Here is a 14,465-nt window from a genome sequence, read left to right on the forward strand (position 1 = left end):
AGAAAGTAATTTCTTATATATATGTGTCGCTTTTTTTTATTCAGAGAAAACATTGGTGTACTACACAATTCTCCATCATACATGTTCTATCATTTTCTTGCTATATATGCTGCCAACTCTGAGTCCCATACTATTATCACATAGGTATTAAATAAATCCATGCCACCTCAATTTGTTTGTATACTTCTGGGACTTTATTTTTTATTTCATTATATATACCATCACAATCAAAGTTCCAATAAAATCTTATTTTCATCCTTGCACTTTTCAGCTCAGGAATTTATAAGGGCTGTGTTATTATAAAGGTAAGAAATTTTATTACCAGAAAATCCTGTGAGGTAAAACAAAGGACAGGAAGCTAGAGAAGAAGGAAAGTGCCATTATCCCATTCTGCAGGTCTGGCCTCTGTAAGAAAAGAATTACCTAGGAAGAGTGTCAGACTGCAGTACGGTTTTAAGAAAATTTCGGTCATGGCTGATATGGAGTCCTGAGACTAAAGTTGTTCTGTGAGATTAGTCCTAAATCTTATAGGAATGGATCTGCCTTAATATTACTGTAGCTTTGTCATTTGTTGGCAGCAGCCCTTGGGAAGCCTAGCCTTGTGCAAACATGGTGATGGATTTAAAACATAGCACCTGGGGTCATCTGTCAGTTACACTCCCTGCATCAGATCTGAGGGCTGCATTTCTTTGGTTAGCACAAAAGCTCATTATAAATAACCCGAACAATCCCAAATCCCCAACACTTCACAATCTTAGCCCACTTCTTTTTATAAAGCTTATCATTTACTACTTCCTACCACAGAATTGTTGCTTCAGTGTTTACTATGTCTTTCTTTTATTCCCCATCTCCTTAACTGCTATTTTTAATTACTGCTTCTGTATTGTATGTTGTACTCATCGGCTATAATATTCTTACACTATAATTTCACTGATCAAAGGCTAACTTTTTTGGCAGTACCCTGCTCAAATTCCATCTCCTCCATTATCTCACTGCATAAATGATCTTTACTTTTCTAAATTACTATAGCATTTATATTCTGAATCCTTTACAGTCTCTGAGTTCTTATTGTTGTGTTAGTGTGCTACTATGTTAATATATAATTTCTTTAATGTACATAAATTATCTGAGAAAAAATTGGAGGGTTATATTTCTACAGTATTTTCATGTTCTAGGAATTAGAGCTCCTCATATGTGAACTTGCATGTCTCTTATAGTGTCATTTACCAAGCTGCATTAGATTCATTTGATTGTTTGATCTATTAGAGCATCTATCACACATAACATGCTACAGATATGTTTATTGAATACATTTCTGAATAATTCTAACACTGTAGTTATTTTATTATTTTCTTCTCTATATGCTTTATATTTAATAACATACATTACGTTGTCACTTAATTTTTCTCAGATTTATAACTTACTTGATACCCAGCATATTGGAATGATATCATTAAGGCATGGAATGTGCCTTTATTGATAAATCGACATCTTAAAGCTGTCTATTTATATTGTCATGCTTTCAATGCAATTGTTCATAGGGATATCTGATTTGTACACGTCTTTTTTAGATTATTGTTAAAGTGTTAGTATTAGTGAAATTTATAGTTTGGATTGGTAAAGACATGAAATGACTTAATAAAAAATATTTCAGAGCATAAATTTTGAATATTTCCCATTATGTTATAATAAGAATATAAAACCTCCATAACTACTAAAGTAAACCTAGTACAGAAGATTTGCAAATTTTACTTTAAAAAGATCATGTTTTAATGATCTATATGCTATATGATCTATATGCTATAATGTTATGATGAATCAACAGTAATGTCAGTAGTGATTACATTTGCTTAAATACAACAGGTCATTAATGAGAGCATGAAAACAAACAAAATAAACAAAGCTCAGCACATTTCCATTTCCATAGCCCAAGATAAAACAAAACTTCACTTTTCTTTTGCAGGACATTTTATAGTTAAAACCCCTGATATGTCTTCTGAATTATTATTTAAAAACTTTTATTTGACTATAGTAAAAATAATGTCATTAAATGAATGTAATTCAGTCAACATCTGATTTATTTTCATTTCAAAGGATAAAAACAAAAATCATACATGAATAAATATTAACAAAGTTGAGCACAAAGTTATATATGATGAAATCCACATGTGATTAAACTTATAAACATTCTTTAGCTATAGCTTTCTTGAGGAGAGAATAACATCAACTTTGTGCCATCATTTTAGAATTATATTGGAAAATAATTTAGAAATTAAATATGTCTGATTATTTTATTATGGACATGGAAAAGGTTTCTTAAAATATGAGGGTGGGACACTTGGGTGGTTCAGTCGGCTGAGTGTATGACTCTTGATTTTGGCTCAGGTCATGATCCCATGGTCATGGGATGGAGCCCCATATCAGGCTCTGCTGAGCAAGGAGCCTGCTTGAGATTCTCTCTCTCTCTCTCTCTCTCTCTCTCTCTCTCTCTCCATCTCCCCCCTTCCCCCTCTCCCTTGCTTGTCCTTTCTCTCTCTCTAAAATTAAAAAAAAATGGGGAAATATTTATCTCTGATAAACGAAGGGCACATTTTTTATAGTGTGGTAGGGAGTATGATTGTTCCCCTAAAATGTTCAATTTCCACTCCCTTGAGCCTATAAGTAAATTAGGTAATTAAAGCTGCAGGTGGAATTAAGATTGTTAATCAACTGACCTTGAGAGGGGAATATTGTACTGGATTATCTAAATGGGGCAATGTAACCACAAAGATCCTTACTTGTAAAGGTGGGAAGCTAGAAAGTCAGAGTCAGAGCAATATAATGTGAGGAAGACTCAACTGACCACTGCTTACATTGAAGGTGGAAATGAACCATGAAACAAAGAATGCAGGTATCCGCTGGAAGCTGAAAATGATGAGAAAATAGATTGTCTCTAAAATGGTTTGGTGTTAGCCCCCCAAGAGGTGTCTATGTAAAATCCCTGGATAATGTGGAAACTGAATGTTACCTTATTTGGAAAAAGGAGCTTTTCAAAGGTAATTAAGCTACGGATCCTGAGATGAGACCATCTTGGATTATTTGAGTGAGTCCCAAACCCAATGACAAATGTTCTTACAAAATAAAGGAACAAGAAGCTTTGTGACAGACAAAAGAGAAGAAGGAGAAAGGACAAAGCAATGCAAAGATGAAGGCAGAGATTGAAGTGATGTAGAAACAAGCCAAAGAATATGTGAAGGTACCAGAAGATGGAAGAGGCAAGGAAGGATTCTCCTCTAGAGCCTCCAAAGGGAGTGTTGCATTTTGACACGTTGATTTTAGACTTCTAGTTTCCAGAATGTAAGAAAATAAATTTCTGGTTTTTTTTTTATCCACTAAATTGTTAGTAGTTTGTTATGCAGTCTTAGAAATCTAATCCCATAAAGCATCCGGAGAACAATGCAGGTCTCCTAAAATATTAATTTAAGCCCATTTTGACCCATTTTGATTTTTGAACTCCAGAACTATGATATATTTTTATTGTTTTAAAAATGTGTTAATTTGTTATGAAAGCTATCAGGAACTAGTATATATAGTTATAAAAAATATGGAGTCTCAAGACACTTCTCTAAAAAGAACACAGACTTCAAGGGAGACTTCAACATTCCCCTAGAAAACACACCACATTTTTTTCTAGTAAATTTCTGCAAGATCTAAAATGGTAATTTTACACATTCTCCTTGCTATTAAAAGCATCTTCTTTCTCTCTGGCTTATTTCACCTAGCATAATTCCTTCAAAGTCCATCTATGTTGTCCAAAATGGCAGGATTTCCTTCTTTTTATAGATGAATAGTATTTCAGTGTGTGTGTGTGTGTGTGTGTGTGTGTGTGTAGTGTGTCTCACATTATCTTTATCCATTCATCTATTGATGGATACTTAGATTGTTCCCAAGTCTTCACTACTATAAATAATGCTACTATAAGCATAAGGATGCAGATAACTTTCCAACATAGTAATTTATTTTCCTTCAGTATATACCCACAAGATTAATTGCTGAATCATATGGCAGTTCTATTATCAATTTTTTGAGAAACCTCCATACTGTAGAGTGGCTGTATCAATTTTCACTCCCACAAACCATGTATAAGAAATTCCCTTTTCTCCACTTCTTTGCTTGCATTTGTTATCTCCTGTCTTTTTGATAAATGCAATTCTAACAGGCCTGAGGTGATATCTCATTGTGGTTTTTTATTGCATTTCCCTGATGATGAGTGATTTGGGGCACTTTTTCATGTATCTGTTTGATGTTTGAATATATTCTTTGGAAAAGTGTCAATTTGGGCCCTTTACCCATTTTTAATTGTTTTTTATAGTTATTAAGTGGTATGAGCTATTTATATATTTTGTGTATTAACTCTTTATTAGATATATGATTTTCAAATACTTTATCCCATTTCATAGGTTGTCTTTTCTTTTTATTGATAAATTCTTTTGCTATGCAAAAGTGTTTTAGTTTGATGTGGTTCCACTTAATTATACTTTTGTTTCATTTGCTTTTGGTGTCATATCCAAAATATCATTGCCAAGTCCCATGTTTTCTTCTAGGAATCTTATGGTTTCAGATCTTACATTGAAATCTTCAATCCATTGTGAGTCAGTTTTTGTGAGTATTGTAAAATAGGGGTATGGTTCTTTTCCTTTACATGTGAATATCTAATTTCCCTCCTTCCATTTATTGAAGAGTCTGTCTTTTCTTTAATGAGTGTTCTTGGCTCTCTTTTCAAATATATATGCATGGGTTTATTTCTGGGCTCTCAATTCTATTCCATTTGTTCATGTGTTAATATTTATGCTAGTTTCATATTTTTTGATTACTATAGCTTTATAATATAGTTTGAAACCAAACTATAATATAGTTTGATGCCTTGCTGTTTCATTTTGAATTGTTTTAATTGCTATATCTTTAAGTTCACTAATTTTTGTTTCATTTGTATTCTAAATTTTTTTTAATTTTTTAAATTTATTTTTTAGAGATAGAGAGACAGAGTGTGAGTGGGGGAAAGGCAGAGAGAGAGGGAGACACAGAATCTAAAGCAGGCTTCAGGCTCTGAGCTGACAGCACAGAGCCTGACTTGGGGCTCGAACTCATGAGCCGTGAGATCATGACCTGAGCCAAAGTCGATACTTAACCGACTGAACCACCCAGGTGCTCCTGTTTCATTTCTATTCTAAACTACATAATCCCATATAGTTATTTTTTTATTTAATACATTATAATTGTCATTTTTGAAGTTTAATTTGGGTACTTTTATATAATTCGTGTATCTACTTAACACATTCAATTTTCCCCTAACTTCTTGAACATATGGAATATAGTCATGCTAATCATTTTAATGTTTTTATATATTAATTATATCATTTCCACCTTTCGTAGACTGTTTCTACTAAGTTATTTTTCTCTTTTTGGTATAATATCTTCCTGTTTCTATTTATGTATTGTAACTTTTTATTGAATGTCAGACACTCTGATTTTGCTTTGCTGTTGAATCCTGGATACCATTGTATTCCCATAAATATTGTTTAAGGTTTTTTTGCACAATGATTTTACTTGGAAATAGTTTATCATTTGGGGATTTGATTTAAGTTTATTAGATAAGACCAGAGTAGTATTTATTCTAGGAATAATTTTGCCTCCCTACTGAAACAATACCTTCCTGAGTATTCTTTCTGATGCCCCACACATTATGAGATTTCCAACTCTGGCTTGTGGGAACATGAATTATTCCTGAAGCTGAGTTAATAGTATTGTTTCCCTTTTTGGGCTCTTTTTGTTTCTCTTTTTGGCTGTTTGTTTCTTTGACCTCAGGTACATTCCTCACGTGCATGTACTAAACAGTATTCAGCAGAAAGAGTTGAGGGAGACTATCTTCTTATATTGGGATCTGTCTGCCTGTGCAGCACTCTGTTATTCTGTCTTGTGAACTTTAGCTGTGTTAGTCTTCTTATACTTGCAACTCTATCTCCTTAACTCCAAGAGATCTCAGGCTCTGGGTTCCTGATCCCTGCACTGAAAGCTGTAAACTTTTTCTAGAAAGTAAGCTGGAACAATTACAGGGCTCATCTTGCCTGTTTCTTCTTTCTTAGGAATTACTGTCCTGTACTACTTGACCACCTGATAAGTATTGTTTCATATATTTGGTCTAAATTTTTAATTGTTACAGGTGGGAAGGTAAGTACAGTTTCTATTATTCAATCTTTACAGAAAGGAAAATCCAGATATTTATTTTAACTGGTAGGCAAAATAATAGCCCACAAAGATGCCCATATCCTAATCCCCAGGACCTGTGAATTTGTTAGGTTACATATTAAGGGGCAATTAAGATTGGTGATGTGATATGAGAAGGATTCCACCCATTGTGCCTACCTTTGAGGATGGAGGAAAACAGCCATGAAACATGGAATGCAGGAAGTCTCTAGCAGATGGAAAAGGGAAGAATGTAGATTTGCCTTAGAACCTCCAGAAAGGAATGCATCCTTGCCAAAATCTAGATTTTAGTTGAGTGAGACCCATACCAGACTTTTGAAGTACAGACTGCAAGATAATATATTTGCATTGTTTTAACTGACCAACTTTGTGGTAGTTTGTTTCAGAGACAATAGAAAATTAATACACATGGTTGAGGAAGTAAAACCTGAAAGTGTCATAGATCAGAGAGTTGGGTCATATACAAAAGTGAAGTATATCAGGATATAAGCAATTAGACTAGGACATAAGAAGTCATAATCCAAGCAAGCAGTTTCAACAATAGCATCATCAGTGAGAATAGAAGTTTAATGTACACTGAAGAATTTTTTCCAATATATTTTTCCAACATATTTTTTGTTGAGTGAAGAACCTGGATGGAGACTATGGTCATTCCAGAGGGGACAAAATAGTAGAGGTATTTAGCTAGATTAGAAATAAACATGATAAATGCTGACAGTCCTTATACCATGCCTTTCAGTGTGAGTAGAAATTACTTTAATGGAAGCATTAAAAATGCACCAGTAGCCAGGCACATTATTATAAGTCATAATCTAAAAAAAATTAAATAAAATTTTGCAGCTTTAATTTGAAATTTCATCATATTCTTAGTCATCATATAGGATTAACAGAACAACAAATAATATTTTATAAATTTGAGAAAGAAATACATAGGCACAAGCATAATACCCTTCTTTTAAAAATTATATCTAATTTTATAATTTACTAATACAAATAGGACATCAGCCATCAGTTGAATGTACTATTCAGTTGATATCAACATAGGCACAGTTTTTCACTAATGGGTTTTAATCTGTGGTTCCTAGAGGATTAAGAGGTTGCCAAGGTAAATTATGACAACATGTGTTTCAGAAAATAGAAAATTATTTTTCTAAGAATCATCAACTAGGTCTAGAGCTACTGTCAATAAAAATAAATCCTCGTGGCATGGAAGTAATAATTCTAATTATTGACTTTACACTTACTGTTTGTTTCCAGTTCAGCCTTTAAACAAACTTGTTTGTCTTTCATTTGGTGTCAGCATGCAAATGTATTTCCATCCCGATGAATAAGATTGTAATTATTAAAGTGTAAGCCATTATATTACTAAACAGCAATGTCTAGGCTAATACAAAATAAAACAGGCAGGCAATTAATCATTGTACCACATAAAAATACTGGGACAAACAATGAAAATAAAATACTACAATATTAATAAAGTATTTTTTTTCTACTAGAGAATAACAAGCAACTGATTTTGCCTGACTATGCCAGTGTGTGGTTAATATGCAACTATGGAGATATAGTAAGAAATCAGTGATGAGAACAAAGTGGGTAAGATTTTACATGTTATGAATATGCATTGCACAGTATTTTGAGTAGATTTTCCAACAGAAAATTGCATACTTTAAAAATACTGTCAAGTCAATTGCAATCAAAAGATACCTTAATGGTTAATTGAATCCCCCATTGAATAATTGAAATTCCTGCAAATACAATAATAGATGGTTTTCTAGCTTCTGCTTTAATACTGCCCATTTTACTGAACATACAGCTATTCAAAGTAGCTTAGTCCAATTTAAAGTAGCTCTAATTGATAGATATTTCTTCTTTTTAAGCATAATTTATGTCCCTGGCCATTTATATTTTAGGTACTCACAATATTTTTCAAATATGTGAATCAGCAAAATGTGTACTCCAACAGTGTTTTATTTTTAGATAAAATATAATCAGGTTTTCAACTATGATTTCAACCATACAAATAAAAATTATTGATATAACTTAGGACTTTCCCTATACATCTAATAATTCATTTGGTTACAGTCACCTAATACTCTAGCCTATGAAAAGACATTTTTGATTCTAACATACTAAGTCTTCTTTTCATCCTAATGTTACAAATTATAACTGAATGCAATCAATATTCTTCTTAAGATCTGCTATATATTATTAACAGGAGAGATGTCTATGGAATGATAACAGTGAATATACTCTAGGTTGATAGAGACTCAAAAATCAGCACTGTGTGAGGTTGTTCAACTAGTTAGAGTTCAGCTTAACTTTATTATCAGCTAGCCCAGATCTTTCCATTTTTTTTTCCAAGAAGGACACAATGAGACTTGATAAAATAGAAATACTATATCTACTGATATAGTTCCCTGATGTATTAGTCTAACATCCCGGTCAAACTACAAATGATTGTATTGGTTAGTGCTCATCTGTCTCATTTTGTAATTATCAACAACTTATTTAATAATCTATTTTGTAATTTTACTAAAATCAAGAGACATGTCACCAAGAGACATGTTTCCTTTTCATGAAAATTAGGACCATTTTTTCATATTAAGCCTTCTAACCCCTTTCATATACTTCATAATGACAAGATTTGTTGGCAGGTTTGGTGACATAAATTAATTATGTTATTAGTTTCAGTCAGAAATCTTGAATACATCAAGACTAAACAGGTGCTCTTTTATATTCTCCTGACATACAAAAAAAATACTCACAAAACTTAATAAGAAAACAAACATCTTGTTTAGAAATGGGCAAAAGATATGAAACTTCCCTCAACAAAGAAGATATATGGATGGCAAATAAGCATATGAGAAGATGTTCAATGTCAAGGGACATCAAGAAATTTCAAGCTGAAATAACAATGAGATACAACTACAAACCCATTAAGATGTCTAAAATCCCAAACACTGACAATACCAAATCCTGGTTAGAATGCAAGACAACAAAGATGTTCATTCATTGCTATTGGGAATGCAAAATGGTACAGCCACTTTGGAGGACAGTTTGACAGCTTTTTACAAAATGAAATATATCCATACCACTCAATGCAGCAATTTCACTACTTGATATTTACCCAATGAGATGAAAACTTACATATACACACACAAGCCTGCACACAAATGTCTATAGCGACTTCACTCATAATTGTCAAAATTTGGAAGTCATCAAAATGCCCTTCATTAGATGAATGAATAAACACACAGTGATACATCCAGGAAATAGAATATTACTCATAGCTAAAAAGAAGTGGCTAAGCTATGAATTGATATGGAGGATCCATAAATGCATATTTCTAGTGAAAGAATCCAATATGAAAGAAGGCTACATACTATATGATTCCAACTATATGACATTCTGGGAAAAGAGAAACTATTGAGACAGTAATAAGATCAGTGGTTGTTAGATGTTGCAGGTGGGGAGAGAAAGGAAGGAATGAGTAGTTGGTGAACAAGAGATTTTTAGGGCAGTGAAACTATTCTGTATGATACTGTATTGGTGCATACATCTTATACATTTTTCAAAACTTATAGAATGCACAACACATAGAGTAAATTCTAATGTAAACTATAGACTTTAGTTACATATTATCAACTCAATAATGTTACACTAATGCAAAATTAGTTTTGGGAGGTAGAAATGAGAGTATACTGGGACTCTGTATGTTCTCTGTAAACTAAAAACTACTTTAGAATATGAAGTCTATTAATTATAAACAAATGAAAAAATGACTTAAGTTTATACTTTTTGTTACTTGTAATTCTGTGCTTAAAAAAATGAACCCATGCTCATCAAGAGTTATTTCTGATCTGTAATTTTTATTTTAACCATTCTGACAGATGTGAGGTGATATCTCATTGTAGTTTTGATTTGCATTTCCCTGATGATTAGTGATGACCATCTTTTCATGTACCTGTTGGCAATTGGCAATCTGTAGGTCTTCTTTGGAAAAATATCTGTTCAAGACCTCTAACCATTTTTTAACTCAGATTTTTTTTAATTTAGTTGTATAAGTTTTTTTTTAAGTGTGTATATTTCAGTTATTAATTCTTTATCAGGTATATCATTTGCAAATATCTTCTTCCATTTCGTAGGTTGCCTTTTTGTTTTGATGATGATTTCATTTTTTGTGCAAAGTTGTACTTTTTTTGTTTTGATGTATTTCCAATAATTTATTTTTGCTTTTGTTTCCCTTGCCTTAGGAGGCATATGTAGAAAAATGTTGCTAAGGCCAATGTGGAATAGAGTATGGAAGTTCCCCAAACAATTAAAAATAGAAATAACATATTATTAAATAATTCACCTAATGAGTATTTACCCCTCAAAAATAAAAACACTGATTCAGAAAGGTGTATGCATCCCTACATTCAATTCAACATTATTTATAATAACCAAGATATGGAAGCAATAAAAGTGTCCATTGATAGAAAAATGGATAAGAATGATGTGATAAATATTACACAGCCATAAAATATTACACAGCCATAAAAAAGGATGAGAGAGTGCCATTTGAGAAAACATGGGTGAACCTACAGGTTATTATAAGTCAGAGGACAATTACCATATGATTTTACTTCTATGTGGAACCTTAAAAATGAATAAACAAACAAAAACAGAATCAGACCTATAAATAGAAAAAAACTGAGGTTGACGGAGGAGAGGGGAGTGGGAAGATAAAATGTGTAAAGGAGAGTGAGAGATATGGGTTTCTAGTAATGGAATGAATAAATCATGTAAATAAAACGCACAGCATAAGGAATATAGTCAATGATATTGTAGTAGTGTTGTATGGTGACATTTGTGGTGAGCATATCATAATGTATAAACTTGTTGAATCACTATGTTGTACACATGAAACAAATGTAACATTGTGTATCAAATATACTCAAATAAAAAATTTTAAAAATAAGTTTAAAAATGAACTCATGGGCAGTCATTTAATGTTCTTGTCTTTTATTTACTATTCCCAAGAATTCCTCATCATAGTAATATGGAATTATTAAAAAATAATTTTGGAATTTCAAAGTACCATGCCCTATTAATTTTTGTAACACACTTTCCACTTCCTACATGAAATTACATACCACACACTAACACACACAAGCACACAATCACATACTACAGGACATATATACAATGACATTTGTTTTTCCTTAAACATACTTCATTAGTTGTCTGTGACTTCATTCATGCTATTCCTTCTTTTTTTACCATCCTCATGGATAATGTTTCCAAAAATCACTTAAAATTGTGACTTATCAAATCTTTGTTGGATATCTCAGTTGTTTGCTTTCTGAAAAAAAAAAAAAACCCTAAGCTATCTTAACTCAATAGTATGATTATTTATTTTTTCATATTTATTTTCTACCTTCTTATTATAATAGGGTCTTCTGGGTGAGATACTATCTCCTATTTTACACAGTGCTTGAAATGGTAACTTGCACATAGAAATAATTCAACATTTTAAAACTATTTTAACTTAATATTATGAATAATAGTCAACCATTTTGGAAACAATGAATACATTAGGGTGTTAATCTTTAAAATATAATGCTACTTATTTCATCTTAATAGACAAGTTATTTTAAATAAAGTTATATTTTTTTTCTTATTCACAATTTATACATATGAATGATCAGAAATTTACTTGAAAACTCTGAAACACAAGTTAAGTGGGTTATTATCCATGATTTGGGCATTACTTTATACCTGTATCTATAAATGTAATTTTCAGCTATTTCTGAAAATTATTTGAATAGCCATAAAAATATAACTGCACTGTTATCAAAAAACTTAATTACTACAATTCCAAATGTTTTGCCTAATATCAAACATTTTATACATGTTCCATCAGATAGTTTTCTTTTTTTAAAAAAAAATTTTTTTTTCAACGTTTATTTATTTTGGGGGGGACAGAGAGAGACAGAGCGTGAACGGGGGAGGGGCAGAGAGAGAGGGAGACACAGAATCGGAAACAGGCTCCAGGCTCTGAGCTGTCAGCCCAGAGCCTGACGCGGGGCTCGAACTCACGGACCGCGAGATCGTGACCTGGCTGAAGTCGGACGCTTAACCGACTGCGCCACCCAGGCGCCCCTCCATCAGATAGTTTTCAATGCATATGTGATACTGCAATGGTAAAATAAAATAAACCCCAGAAAAATTCAACTCTGCATTTAAATTGGTAGCATGACAGTTTCTATAATCTTTGCCTTTCACAAAGTTTTTTTTTTTCTCTTTCGAAAAGACAAAGAAGCAGAGTTAAGTCTGAGAAATTCTTTAGCAGACTAATGGTGTGATACAACTATAATAAAATAAGGATAGGAATTTTCATTAGATTCAAGTATTTCAATGAAATTTTAAGGGTTATTAATTATAAGCCAAGTGACCATCATCCATATCTTCTATTTTCCAAACTGAACTGCTTTAAAGGGTCATTGATGTATCACTTTGTATTTAAGCACTCATCACTCAAGACTTCAAAGGCTCTTATTAAAATCTTAGTATAAAGGTAAATAAGAATCTGTTACGATAAAATCCACATTATCATTTATTTTTGTTAACTAATAACTTTATTAAAATATTCTCAATGGACAAATTTAAACAATAGTCATTTGTACACAGTACATTAAATTCCAGGGTGCCCGGGTGGATCAGTTGGTCAAGATGCGACTTCATCTCAGGTCATGATCTGATGGCTCAAGAGTTTGAGCCCCACCTTGGGCTCTGTGCTGACATCTCAGAGCCTGGAGCCCATTTTGGATTCTGTGTCTCCCCTGTCTGCCCCTTCCCTGCTCAAATTCTGTCTCTCTCTCCTTCAAAAATAAATAAACATTAAAAAAGTAAAACTAAATAAAAGAAAAGGGGCACTTGGGTGGCTCAGTCGATTAAGCATCCCACTTCGCTCTGGTCATGATCTCATGGTTTGTGAGTTTGAGCCCTGCCATCAGGCTCTGTGCTGACAGCTCAGAGCCTGGAGACCGCTTCAGATTCTGTCTCCCTCTCTCTCTCTCTGACCCTCCCCCACTCACATTCTGTCTTTCTGTTTCAAAAAAGATAAAAAGAACACAATAAGTTTGAGCTATTCCCATTATGCTACTACCACCTACTGCAAACTGCTCCCACTCTTCTCAGAAGTAATTCTGGTCAATATTCTGTTGTACATTTTTTATTTCCTTTCTGTATGTACACATACACATACATGTATATAGCTATATGTATGTACAATTTTTACATGTATCTATCTATATTATTGTATATAAATGACCTTTGAATAAAATGGGTTTATACTGCATGGATCCATTTACACATGAATTTTTTTCAATAAATATATTGGAAAATTTTTTGGAGATTTGCAACCATTTGAAAAAACAGACAAATCACATATGCTAGAAATATTGAAAAAATTTAAAAATTTAGAGATACCATGAACGAATAAAATATATGTATATTCTAATATATTTTATTACTACCATAAAATATAAACAAATCTATTATAAAAAGTTAAAATTTATCAAAGATTACACACACAAATACAGGCCATACATGGTGTCATTAGCAGTCAAGAGAAATGTAAAAAAAATGTAAAGATGCATTATTAAATAATAACTGCATAAAATTGACTATAATACTTACTGTAGTACTGTAATAATTTTGTAGTCACCTTTTGTTGCTAATTGAGGTGAACTCAAGTGTTGCAAGTATTAAGCTTAAAATGTCTTGTGATGCTAAATCATCTCAACATGCATAGTTTGTTTCTGCAGAAATTGTATATAACAGAAAGAAGTGATCTCATGGTTCTTGCATATTTTTCATTGTGTTTAATGCCATACCATAAACCTTGAATAACACCATGAGACCCATATGAAGTGCTACTCATACTGCTGGAAGTGCTCCCAAGAAGCAGAGAAAAGTCATGACGTTACCAAAAAAATGTTGAATTTATTGGTATATTCTATAGCTTGATGTCTGTAGCTGTAGTTGCCCACCATTGCAGGATAAATGAATCCAGCATAAAGACCATTGTAATGAAAGAAAAATAAATTAATGAAGCCATCACTGCATCTATGCCAGCAGTCATTTTGCACTTTTTGCAAAATGGTTTAATCTCATACTGAAAATGCAGCTTTATGTGAGTGCAACATTGGTGTAAGAAAGGCATATTTATAGACCTT

The sequence above is a fragment of the Prionailurus viverrinus genome, chromosome X (assembly GCF_022837055.1).
Source record: "Prionailurus viverrinus isolate Anna chromosome X, UM_Priviv_1.0, whole genome shotgun sequence".
NCBI classification, from domain to species: domain Eukaryota; kingdom Metazoa; phylum Chordata; class Mammalia; order Carnivora; family Felidae; genus Prionailurus; species Prionailurus viverrinus.